The sequence below is a fragment of the Panthera onca genome, chromosome C2 (genome assembly GCF_046562875.1).
Source record: "Panthera onca isolate mPanOnc1 chromosome C2, mPanOnc1 haplotype 2, whole genome shotgun sequence".
Classification (NCBI taxonomy): Eukaryota; Metazoa; Chordata; class Mammalia; order Carnivora; family Felidae; genus Panthera; species Panthera onca.
Genome location: NC_138347.1, coordinates 42265456 through 42279070, shown reverse-complemented (window position 1 = coordinate 42279070; position 13615 = coordinate 42265456). Strand labels below are relative to the sequence as shown.

General features: G+C 36.1%; 1 long non-coding RNA gene across 1 annotated transcript in view; it reads left to right on the top strand.

Moving 5' to 3' along the window:
• Positions 1 to 13615, top strand: part of LOC132683818 (uncharacterized) — a 129917-nt gene that overhangs the window by 91063 nt on the left and 25239 nt on the right. The window contains exon 5 of the long non-coding RNA XR_013557882.2: positions 10784 to 10866. This is a non-coding gene — a long non-coding RNA (uncharacterized LOC132683818). The remainder of the gene's footprint in view (positions 1 to 10783; positions 10867 to 13615) is intronic.

Sequence of the window (13615 nt, the reverse complement as noted above, 5' to 3'; positions counted from 1 at the left end):
TTTAGAGGGATATGAAACAATGTATCTGAATGACAACACTGTTTATATCTCTTAGTTTTGTTTGTAGACATCAATTACAGAGGCTTTATAAATTTATTATTTTTTATTTTTAAAGAAAAGCAATGGCTTTTTAAGATGTTGTTATAAATGTGTTACTCATGCAGTCCTTTCAGAATACAGATGAGACAATTAAAGCTCACAGACAGTGACCCCTAAGCCCAAATAAGTTGTTAGCAACTCCTAGTTACCCTAGGAGGACAGTTACATGATATTTACACATACTGTTGGCTGACTGCAGAAGTATCTGTTGCCTCCTGTAAACTGAAGTTAGTTGTTTATACTCATTTATCTTGCAAATAAGAAATGCATAAAATGTTTTAGAGAAAAAAAGAAATATGTACATATATTGTTTAAAGTATACTTAGCCGTCACTGAGATTATTCTTCCATGCGCATAAGTTATTTTCATTTGTCTTTGCACAGGCAAATGGAATGTTCACCTTTGCAGAATAAAGCCATAAGTATTTCTGATTTGTTGATAGTGGATGTAAATGGAGTAAACTAAATTCTAAATACCTTTTCCCCTAAAGCTTTCAGAAAATATACCATGGGAGCATCAATAGATGCTTTAGACTTTTTTTCTTTAAGTTAATTTATTTATTTTGAGAAAGGGAGAGAGAGAAAGCACTAGCAGGGGAGGGGCAGAGAGAAAGGGAGAGAGAATTCCAATCAGGCTCCGTGCTATCACTGCAGAGCCCAACTCAGGGCTCCAACTCATGAATTGTGAGATCATGACCTGAGCCAAAATCAAGAGTCGGATGTCCATCCAACTGAGGCACCTCGGCACCCCAGGTGCTTTAAACTTTTTATATTCAAGATTAAAATTGCTAAATTGGTTAACCCCCCTTTGGCACACCCCTCCCCCCCAATGATACGACATAGGATAATGTACACTTGTTCTCATCGTGTTTCATGTTCAAAATGAAATACTTTAGAGGACACTGCGATGGACACACTTTTCAAATGCGAGCATGCCTCCTCTCTGTATTGCCATCTAAGACAGCATGGCCATTTTCCCAACCTGCTCTGTGTGTCCAGGGTGAGCCCGACAAGGTTTACGGGGAAGGAGATAGAAATTAGAGGAATAGGGAGAAAAGTAAGGGAAGAGAAAAGTAAAGAGAAAAAGAGAGGAAAAAGTGGCTTTCTTATTTTTCACTTTCCCAAGAAAATTCACCAGTTCAAGGGCTTTCACTTCACATTAAAGGCAGGTGACTTTGGAATATGCTGGCCTCATGACAGCAGCCACTAGCTACAGGAAAGCATTTCTTCCCCAGCAGCCAGAGGGATGTGGGTTCAGGGATACACTTCTCAAAACAGAATAAATGAGACTCCCTTTATTATGTGATCACAAGGGCCTTTCTTAGGGAGACATGAAGAATTGCCATCTTAATATTTGAATCAATGCATATTGTTGACATAATTCATTTCACCTATAACTTTCGAGCATCTGTCTAATGGGATGCAGTACATTGAGTTTGTTACTTGGCATATGGACAGTACTAATAATGCTCTGCTATTTTACTCTTTATTTTCTCACTTCGGTTTCTGAAATGGGGGAGGCAAAGTACTGCATCATAGTCTTACTACCCTACTTACACTTCTCAAACACCTGTCCACTTCCCTCCTTCTGCAAATTGACCTCGCACTAATTTCTCAGCAGACTGGGCTGCAGGCCCATCAGAGGGACAGCTTCTTGCTGTCTGCTCCTTAATAATACTTCCTTGTTACTCTCTCACTCTTCCCAGATCCCATCTTGACTTAGTTCCTGCCTTATGTAAACTCCATGGGTATGCGTTGGTGAGATGTTAATTTGGGAAGCATGGCTTGCAATCTGTGGAGTACCAAGAACAGCTGGTGCTGCTGCTGTTTAGTTTTTCTTGGCAGATGGACACAGAGAGAATTACGAATGGGGGAATTTGCTTCAGTCTTGGCTGCCACTTCCTACAGAAATGTTACATTCGCCAGCTCTCTTTCTCCTATGCCGCTCTAGCACCAGGGCATAGTATTTTAATGCGTTCCCCTCAATGCATGGTCCAGAGCTTCCTGCATAGCCTTTGTTCTAAGCTTCACACTCAGTAGCCCTTTGGCTACTTGACCACAGTGAGAGGCAGATTTGATTATACTTCAGCAGCTTGAAGTATGCACTAACTATATGCCGTTCCATATCCCTAAGAATTTTAGCTCAATACTTAACTGTGTAATCGTCCATTTGTTTATTAAAATAAGCGTCGGTGAGCATCTTGGTCTTCTAGTCTGTTATAACAAAATACCACATACTGGGTGGCTTCAATGACAGAAATTGATTTCTTACAGTTCTGGAGTCTGAGATGTCCTCTATCAAGGGGCTAGTCAATTCAATTCCTGGTGAAGGTCTTCTTTCTGACTTGCAGATGGACATCTTCTTGGTCTATCCTCACATGACAGAGAGAGAGAGAGCTCTGGCCCCTCTTCCTCTTCTTATAAAGGTACCGATCTCAACACAGGGGCTCCACCCTCATGACCTCCTTTAAACCTACCCCAAGACCCCACATCTTCATACCAAAGTCTCCACCTCCTAATACCATCACATTGGAGGTCAGGATTTCAACATGTGAATTTTAGGGAGACAAAACCATTCTGTCCATAGCAGCAAGTTCTAATCTATGTACCATAAGTTAAATGTAGAAATTAATATGGTTTGAACCATCAGCACAATCTTGATATCAAAACATTTTCATCACCCCCAAAACTTGTGTCCCTTTGCTGTTAATTCCTGTTTCCTACTCCCAGCCAGCCTCTGGAAACTACTATGTTTTTTGTCACTATAGTTTGCCTTTTTTAGAATATCATTTAAATAGAACCATGTAGTGTGTAGGTTATCTTTACTATCTTGCTTCTTTCATTTAGTTTCATGATTTAAAATCTATTCATGTTCTTGTGTATATCATTAGTTTCTTCTTTCTTCCCCCCCCCCCCCCCCGGGTTTATTTATTCTCCAACTGATGGACATGTGGGTTGTTTCCAGTTTTTACCTATATGAATAAATCTTCTATAAATGTTGGAGGACAAGTCTTCCCGGAAACATAAATTCTCATTTTGGGGAGTAATGTCTAGGGGCAGAATCAGTGGGTTGTATGAGCATAAGTTTAGTTTGATAAGAAAGTATCACCCTAAACTTCAAATTGCATACCATTTTGAATTTCTTTCAGCAATATATGAGTTCCAGTTGCTCTATATACTTGCCAGAACTTGTCAGTTTTTAAAAAATTTTAGAGGCACCTAGGTGGCTGAGTCAGTTGTGTTCCAATCTTGATCTCAGCTCAGGTCATGATCTCACAGTTCATGAGTTCGAGACCCGTGTCAGGCTCTGAGCTGGCAGTGTGGAGCCTGCTTGAGATTCTCTCTCTCTCTCTCTCTCTCTCTCTCTCTCTCTTTCCCACTCCCTCCCTGCCCCTTACCCACTCATGCTCTCTCTCTCTCTCAAAATAAAAAATAAACTTAGAAAAACTTTAACCATCTTAGTGTGTTTTCAGTGGTATGATGCTTTATTATGAATTTCCATATTGACTAATGATATTCAAGATCATTTCGTGTGCTTATTTGCTATTTGTATATCCTTATTTGGTGAATTTTCTATTCAAATATTTTATCCATATCTTATTGAGTAATATTTCTCATTATTGTAAGAGTTATTTGTATTTTCTATATACCAGTCCTTTATTAGACATATGTTATGCAAATATTTTTTCCCAGTCTATGGCTGTCTTTTCGCTTTCTTAACAGTATCTTTGAAAGTGGGGAAAAAAACCTTTTACTTTTTGATATTTTATCAATATTTTATTTCATGGTTAGTGCTTTTTGTATTCTACCTAATGCATCTCTGCTACCCCAAGGTCACAAATTTTGGTGTGTTTTCTTCTAGAAATTTTAGAGCTTTAGGTCTTCTTTTAGGTGTATGATTCATCTTCTTCTAGTTAATATTTTACATGATATGTGGTAGAGTTTGATGTCCATTATTTGCATTTGGATATTCAAATGTTCTAGCACCATTTGGTGAATACAGTTCCTGTTATCCTTAAAATGCCCAGAAGCATAAATCTCCCAAGTATGGCTTTGATAGATTCTAGATATAGTTTATATGTTATAATTTTAATTTAATATAATTATATTTTTCCAAACAAAAGATGTATTGATATGTTTTACTTTTATGAGTTTTCATTTAGAATAATCACAAATACAGGGCTCCTGGGTGGCTGAATTTGTTAAGCATCCAACTCTTGGTTTTGACTCAGGTCCTGATCTCAAGGTTGTGAGATTGAACCCAGTGTTGGGCTCCATGCCGGGCGTGGAGCCTACTTGAGATTCTCTCTCTCCCTCTCCTCGCTCATGCTCTCTCTCTCTCTCTGAAAAAAAAAAAAATTCAATTAATTACAAAGTCAAAAGATACTCCTATCATTATTTCCTATATCAAGCTAATGGAGCACCCAAAATGATTTAGTAATAGCATCGCTTCCATTTGGACAAAGACTGTATGTATTTCTATTCTGAAAGAACTGACAGTTATATCATTTAAGCAAGGAGGACCTTCTGTTCTAGTAAGTATTTGTGGAAAATTATTAGGTGAAGCCCTACAGTGAAAAGGCAGTTACTATTTACAGGAGCTATATTTGAATTCACAATATGCTTATCTCTAAAATTTGGAGAGAAATCAATACAAAAACCTAGTGGTTAACATATTTTCTCTGTGGGTTTTTGTATTGATTTCTCTGCAAATTTTAGAGATAAGCATATTGTGAATTCAAATATAGCTCCTGTAAATAGTAACTGCCTTTTCACTCTAGGGCTTCACCTAATAATTTTCCACAAATACTTACTAGAATACAAGGTCCTCCTTGCTTAAATGATATAACTGTCAGTTCTTTCAGAATAGAAATACATACAGTCTTTGTCCAAATGGAAGCGATGCTATTACTAAATCGTTTTGGGTGCTCCATTAGCTTGATATAGGAAATAGTGATAGGAGGGTCTATGTTTTCCATAACCATGAAATGGATCCATCGTTTATTTTCATGGTTCATATTTGTAGCTTGTCCTTATAACAAAAGTGTTTTCACTTTGTTTCAGTCATAGATGATTTATATATTAACTTGATACATTAAGCCTTCTGCCTTTCTGTTGCAGAAAGGCAAGTTAGAAATCTCTAACTTGATTTGTCACCATTTTAACGTGTATAAACTCCATGCACATGCCACAATAATCAGATGACCTATTCTCGAACACGGTAAGACGACCTGACAAGAGATATCACAGCTGAACACACAAATTTAGTCTTGTTCTTTAAATAACCAAAGGGTGTGACAGACCTGGGGAATTCATTTAGGGCTTTCTTATGTGATAGAGATGTAATGTACTCTAAATCTATTCTTAATTCTCCCTTATGCAGCCTCACAGCAAGATTTCGCACATGCAAATGAGAGTTTGTTAAAAAGACGCCTGAAAAAAAAATCTGTTAATTTAAGTGGCATTGAGATGCGAGAGCCAATTTTGCATCTTAATGTCAAGTTAACCAACAAATTACTGTAAACTTATGCCAAATTTTCTTTTGCATTAAGATATGTGATCTAAATGGTTAAAACATATCCAATTAAACTTTTGGGACTTCACCAAAATAAAAAGCTTTTGCACAGTAAAAGGAAGCATCAAAACAAAAAGGCAACCTGGGGCAAATGGGTGACTTAGTCTTTTAAGCACAGGCTCTTGATTGTGGCTCACGTCATGCTCTCTTGGTTTGTGGGGTGAAACCCCACTTTGGGTTCTGTGCTGACAGCACACAGAGACTGCTTGGGATTCTCTCCCTCTCTCTCTCTCTGCCCTTTCTCCACTCACATGTGCTCTCTCTCTCTCTTTCAAAATAAATAAATAAATAAACAAATATTTAAGATGATGTTCTCAAAAAAAGGCAACTTACTAAATGGGAGAAGATATTTGCAAATGTTTTACCTGACAAGGGGTTAATATCCAAAATGTATAAAGAATTTACACAATTCAATACCAAAGACACAAATAATTAGATTAAAAAATGGGCAGAGGACATGAATAGACATTTTTCCAAAGAAAACATGCAAATGATCAATAGAAGCATGAAAAAAATGTCAACATCACTGATCATCAGGGGCATGCAAATCAAAACCACAATGAGACATCACCTTATATATGTCAGAATAGCTAAAATAGACTTAAAGAAAAAAAATAAATAACAAGTGTTGACAAGATGTGAAGAAAAATGAACCTCCTTGCACTGTTGGTGGGAATGCAAATTGGTGCCCTACAGTGGAAAATAGTAGGGCGTTTCCCTAAAAAATTTAAAATAGAATTACCCTATGATTCTGTAATTCCACTACTGGATGTTTACCCGCCCAAAATGGAAACACTAATTTAAAAAGATACATACACTCCTATATTTATTGGAGTATTATTTACAATAGCTAAATATGGAAGCAATGCAACTGTCCATCCATAGATGCATAGATGAATGGATAAGAGGAAGTGATATATATATATATATATATACACCACATATATATATACCACATGTATATATACCACATATATATATATACCACACATATATACCACATATATATATATACCACTTCCTCTTATCCTATATATATATATATATATATATATATATATACATACCAACACACACACATACACACATACACACAATGGAATATTACTCAACCATAAAAAGGAGTGGAATCCTGCCATTTGCAATAACATGGATGGATCTAGAGGGTATAATACTAAGTCAAATAAGTCAGTCATAGAAAAGCAAATACTATGTGATTCACTCATATGTGGAATTGAAGAAACAAAGCAAATGAGCAAACAAAGGGGAAAAAAAGACAAACAAAAAACACCCAGACTCTTAACTTTAGAGAACAAACTGATGGTTGCCATAGAAGAGGTAGGAGAGGGGCACTTAGGTGGCTCAGTCAGTTAGGCGTCCAGCTTCAGCTCAGGTCATCATCTCACGGTCCGTGAGTTCAAGCCCTGCATTGGACTCTGTGCTGACAGCTCAGAGCCCGGAGCCTGCTTCGGATTTTGTTGTCTCCCTCTCTCTCCGCCCCTCCCCCACTCACGCTTTCTCTGTCAAAAATAAATAAATGCTAAAAAAAATTTAAAAAAGAAGAGATAGGAGAGGGGATGGGTAAAAGAAATAAAGAGTATTAAGAGTACATTTATCATGAAAAACACTGAGTAATGTGTAGAATTGTTGAATCACTACATTGTACACTTAAAACTAATAAAACACTGTAATTGACACTGCAATTAAAAAACACATACAGTACTGAAAACAGTGCCTAGTACATAGTAAATGTTCAATAAATGTTATTATCATTGTCATCATAAGTGGAGAGAGGAAAAAGACCACAAATTTATATTTTAGATTTGCCCAGTGAAGAAAAGCTACATGGCATCTGGAATGGTTTGAAGAGTATCAACATTAACTATTAAATGGGGGTATTAATCAGTTGCAACTAGGAAAATAAAAGATAGCCAAGTGTACAAACCCCAAATTATTTAGATGAAGACACAGAATCTGATCATTGCATATTTTACACTTAATAAAATGTTAATGCTTAATTCATTTTAAAATTAACCATTTGGTTGCAATAACAAATTTATAGATAATGAGGAACTTTTACCAAATCTCATTAAAAATTTTTCCTTTGTGCTTTGTGACAGACTAGTTGATATAGTGTCCAGAACTATTTCATTTCTTTTTTCTCTTCTTATTGTATACAAATACCTCTTTATTTTAGGGAACCCATTTCCTGCTGCTTCAATGAATTGCCTCTTAATACCCTCTCTGAATTAGATACATTAATAAAGAATTAATAAGGAATGGCAAATGGCCGGTCAGGATATCCTATTTTCCCTGGCAAAGTCATTGATTCATCATTGAGCATATCAATTCCACTTTCTCTAAAATGCATGCATGGTGAGATTTCCTCCTCCTTTATAGTAGGTTGCAATGATCACTTGCTATTTCTACCGAGGAGAGGCTGGTTGGGGTATGTCTTTTTGAGATGATTAGTAGACAGTGTCTTAAACAATAGAAAGATACATTATTCTACTCAAACAGTGAAAATGACTGATGACTGTGTTTTTTAAGTGCAGTAGGGTGAGGATTTTAGATACACTGTGAAACATGGATCTAAGGAGCATGTGTTCCTTGATATGTTAGATCTAAGCTGTACTGCTAGGCTTACCCTTCTATTCTAGTCACTGCTTTGTGGAACTTAATGCCCCTCACAATATCCTTTTCCTGGTCCAAGTACATCCCAAATTAGAATTCTAGTCTTTTTTTTTTTTAACGTTTATTTATTATTGATAGAGAGACACAGAGCATGAACAGGGGAGGGGCCGAGAGATGGAGAGACACAGAATCTGAAGCAGGCTCCAGGCTCTGAGCTATCAGCACAGAGCCCAACGCAGGGCTCAAACTCACAAACCACGAGATCATGACCTGAGCTGAAGTCGGACGCTTAACCGACTGAGCCACCCAGGAGCCCCTAGAATTCTAGTCTTAAGCTAAGGAACTTTTCATTTTGTTTTGTTTTCCTTTTTAAGTTCCTACTCTATCTCTGATAAAAAAAAAAAAAAGTTGCTGATTCCAAATTTTATCTCATGGAAATTCTTACATGACATGTTGGAATATTTTAGGGTGTGTGTGGACATGTGTGTAGGTGTAGATATTTGGAAGGTGAATACCTTTGGAAATCTTTGAAAAATGAAGTAACAGGACCTAATCTGTCTGAGGTCAGTAAGTCTGGATGGAGCAAGAAAATGGGATAGAAATTGTACACATTGAAGGGCTAGTGACAAGAAGACTACTTAGGAAAGGACAAAAGTTAATGACATTTTGAAGCATAGAGATGAAATGTTTAAAATGCTTAGTAGGAATGAACCCAGATTTGTGGATGTTGTAATGGTGAGTTTTTATTTTTTACATTGATGAATAAATTATGATTATTATAGCAGAAAAACTGGTGACTTTGGTCTCATAATTCACATAGCTAGTTGTATGTATTTTTCTAGTTTCTCATATTTTGACAATTTAAACATATAAATATATCTTGAAGTTGAAGCACTTGGGTTTTGAGATGAGGAACTAATAAAGTTTGGTTGCTGACTCTAGGTCAAGAGTGAGAGAGAGAGACAAGTATTAAAGCTCTCCTTGAAATTTCTAGTGGAACTCGTCTAGAAGTCAGTGGAATGGTACAGAAATTAATAGACTGAAAGAACAGATTTATAGAGCTTCTAATTTTAATAACCTCTAGTGTATGTTAGCTTTCTAAATCTTAGTTTCTTGTTTAAAATGAATGTGATGAGGGACACTTGGGTGGCTCAGTTGGGCATCTGACTTTGGCTCAGGTCATGATCTCACAGCTTGTGAGTTCAAAGCCTCCATTGGGCTCTGTGCTGATAGCTCAGAGCTTGGAACCTGCTTCGAATTCTGTGTCTCCCTCTCTCTCTGCCCCCTCACCACTCGTGCTCTGTTTCTCTCCCTCTCTCTCTCAAAAATAAATAAACATTAAAAAGCATTTTAAAAATAAATGTGATGAGCCAGAACTCTATAAATCATTTCAAGTCCTACTGTTCTGTGTTTCTGTGTGATTGCTAAATAAACAGCTCAATCTGCTATTTTCCTGGACTGTATATTTTTGCTGCATTGCTTACATTTCTTACAGTTTTTTTTCCTTATCGGGGTATAATGGACAGAGAAATTGCATACATTTAAAGTGTACAATGTAATGATTCGATACACATATACTTTGTGAAATAATTGCCACAACCAGGTTAATTAACATACACATCACCTCACATAGTTATCTATTTTGTGTGTGTGCGGTGAGAATGCTTAAGGTCAACTTTTTTAGCAAATTTCAAGTACACAATTCAGTGTTATTAACTACAGTCATCATGCTGTTCATCAGATCCCCAGAACTTATTCATCTTATAACCGAAAGCTTGCACCATTTGAAGAGAGTCTCCTACTTACTCCACCCACCAGCTCCTGGTGATCACCATTCTACTGTGAACCACAATGAGATATTGTCTCAACCCGTTAGGATGGCACTTACCAAAAAGAGAAGAAGTAACAAGTGTTGGTGGTGATGTGGAGAAAAGGGACCCCTTGTGTACTGTTGGTGGAAATGTAATTTGGTGCAACTGCTATGGGAAACAGTATGGAGGCTCCTCAAAAAAATAAAAATAGAACTACCATATGATTCTGCATTCCCACTTTGGGGTATATATCTGTAGGACACAAAATCAGTATCGTAAAAAGATATCGACACCTGTAGGTTCATTGCAGCTTTCTTTACAAATAGCCAAGATACAGATGAAATATAAATGTCTGTCAATGGGTGAATGGAACAAGAATATGGGATGGTATTCCACCACGAGAAAGAAAGAAATCCTGCCGTTTGTGGCAACATGGATGAAACACAGGACATTATGTTAAGTGAAGTAAGCCAAAGAGAGAAAGACAAATACCACATGATACAACTCACAAGTGGAATATTTTAAAAAATTATATTTATAAGTACTTTGGAGAATGACAAATGACACAGGACGCTGGGCTTATTTGCATACTTGGGGGGAGATCCTTGGGATTCTACAAAGCCTTCGTAATTAAAAAAAGGAATATTTTTCTCTTATTTTTCCAGGACTTTCACAACTGGATCTTCCAACTTTCACATCAGACAAGCCAGTCAAACACCAGACCATGAATAATTTCTTTATGATTTTTGTAAGTTTTGCTTCATCATACCCCTTATCCTGGCTGATCTGCAATCAGTACATTTTCCCTTTATATAATTTGTTGCTACACTGGTTGGAGTGATGTATTAGTATTACTATTACATTTTTTAATTTTGAAAAATTTATGAGAAACATGGAAAATTACAAATGCTAAAATGGTATTATTGACTTTCTAGAAATAGTCATTGTGAACATTATGTCATAGTTGTCTCATCTTCCTCCTTCCTATTTTTTCAAGGAAATACACATGAGGTCTTTCATATTTCTTATGTGAATGCTATTCTTACTTTCACTTTCTAGCAGTAACCACTCTAATATATTTAGACATGGAGAAACTATATGTTTAAATGTAATCGCACAAGCCACGCAGGTAATGATGAGTGACAATGCGAGTTTCTAGGCACAGGTCTCTGGATTCTTGATATACTGTTCCATCTACAAGACCAGTGATCTAATTATTGGCTGAATTAAAATCATTCATATTTTGAGTCATGAATTCATATCGTTGAAATCACGTCAATGGAGATCACGATTATATGATTTTAAAATTAAAACCTTATGGCAATTTTGGTTTTAGTTCAGCTTTAGCAAGTGGCAAGGGACTTATCTTAACAACCAAAACAATCCAGATAACTTACAGAATCTAGTTTTATAAACCCTCAGAGATCTGAGTACACACAGAAACACATAAAGAACTAAACTCCAAAAATATACTTAACGGGAGAAAATTACACAATTACTTTTACCTCTGGTAGAATGGCAAGAGGAAGAGGCATCTGCTGTAGAAAAAAAAAATGGAAATATTAGAGTGAAGACATTATCAGAAATGAAAAATTCACTAAAGAGTCTTAGCAGGAGCATGGAAATAGCAGAAAAGGAGAAGTGAACTTAAAGACAAGTTGATAGACTATATCCACACTAAAACAAAAAGAAAAATATTTGAAACAAAAGATATTTGTAACAACTCCCAATTTGTTTATAAATGGAATATCAGAAAAGGGGCAGAGGGAGAATGGGGAAGAAAGAATATTTAAAGAGATAAAGACTAAGAATTTTCCAAAATTGATGAATTATATCAACTTATACTACCAGAAATCTTAGTGATCTCTGAACAGGATAATAGGATTTTAGAAAAGACATGAGAATCACGGTTCCTTTTCTAATCTCTGCAATCATAATGGACTAAATTAGAAAAAACACAGTAGCCCAAAGTGAATTGGCTAAAAAGAAAATTGAAGTGATATCTTTGAATAAAGACAGCAGGAATTTCAAAGGCAACTAGCAATGAATGTTTTTTGCCTGAAGTGATAAAGTATTATCTAAAGAGAAAGGAAAATAAATACTGTTAAAATTTGTAGTATTTTCAGTGAACTAGTAGTCAGCATTCCAATATGAGTGAAAATGGAGCTCACCAACAAATTTTGAATAAAGACAGAAGCTACCTCAGGAGGTATGAGTTTCCTGTCACTGGAAGTGATAGAGGGTTGACTAATGACCAACTGGAACGGAACTCAAGCTTCAGATGTATTGTTCAATTAAAGGATCATTGTCATCCGATTCTCATCTTAGCATTCTTTGATTACAGAAAAAGAAGACAAAGAACTTAATTAGCCAAGTATGTGACTTAACAAACAGCATCCTTTGCTTTTAACCTTTTAAGCAAATTAATAGAAAATTATTTTCTCTTTAATTGTTTACCAAATAATTTAAGATAATGTAACTAAACTGTAAAAATCATGAGGCACAATACTTCTAGCTACAGAAATATTTGTTAGACTTAAGATATCAGAAGAGATGCAGTTATGACCATTTAACTTGTTATGTAAAATCTATTTTGAAATGATTTAAATTATAAAGGGATTTATTCAGATCACTTCAAATTTTCAGAGAAATAACATACCTAGATACGATTTATCAAGTCTTTGGCCTAAATGTGTTTTATCTGTATCTTTAAATTGGCATCCTTCAGGGTGGCAGACTGATGGCACATTGATAAAACACATCATTAGGAGAAGATGGGCATCCAGCTCCAGAATTTAATGTATTATTACCAACTTTAGTGATGATTGGGCTAATCTTCAACTAATTTCAGTGGCCGAGAAAATGCTATACATTAACTGAATCTGTCTTAGATTGCCAGACATTTGCTGTGTGAGTTGCTGTGACAATGGTTATAGTAAGGAATGTGGGATTAACCCAAAGGATGTGGACCTCTCAGGGTCCACCCAATCCCACCCAACCCACACAGTTGCTTCACGATAAAGAATGTTTAGAGATTGTTGGAGGGGATTATCACAATGACCATTACTGAAGAAGTACTCCAAAAAGTTTGAAATAAAGAGAAAAAAAAAACCACATGACTTCATGGCCTCAACTTCAGAGGTTTTAAAAGATACTACTGGATCAGAAATTGAAATTGCCAGTTTTACAAATGGAGTTGCCAACCACCTTATAATTACTACCTTCACAAAACTTTTATTTTCAATGATAGAGGCAACTAGCAGTTTTATTGAGTGTTGAAGAACAGAGATTACAAAGTCCATTGTGCCTTCAAAATGAATTGTAAAGTCACCAAAGACTCAATCCAACATTCACATACCTCGGAAAAAATAGATTCAAATATCTACTGCTGTCTATGGCCACAATGGCTGTCAAATGAGCTACTAAAGAAAAAGGAAAAACAACAACAACAACAACAACACAACTTGTAGCCATGTTTTTTTTACCAAGAATAGTCC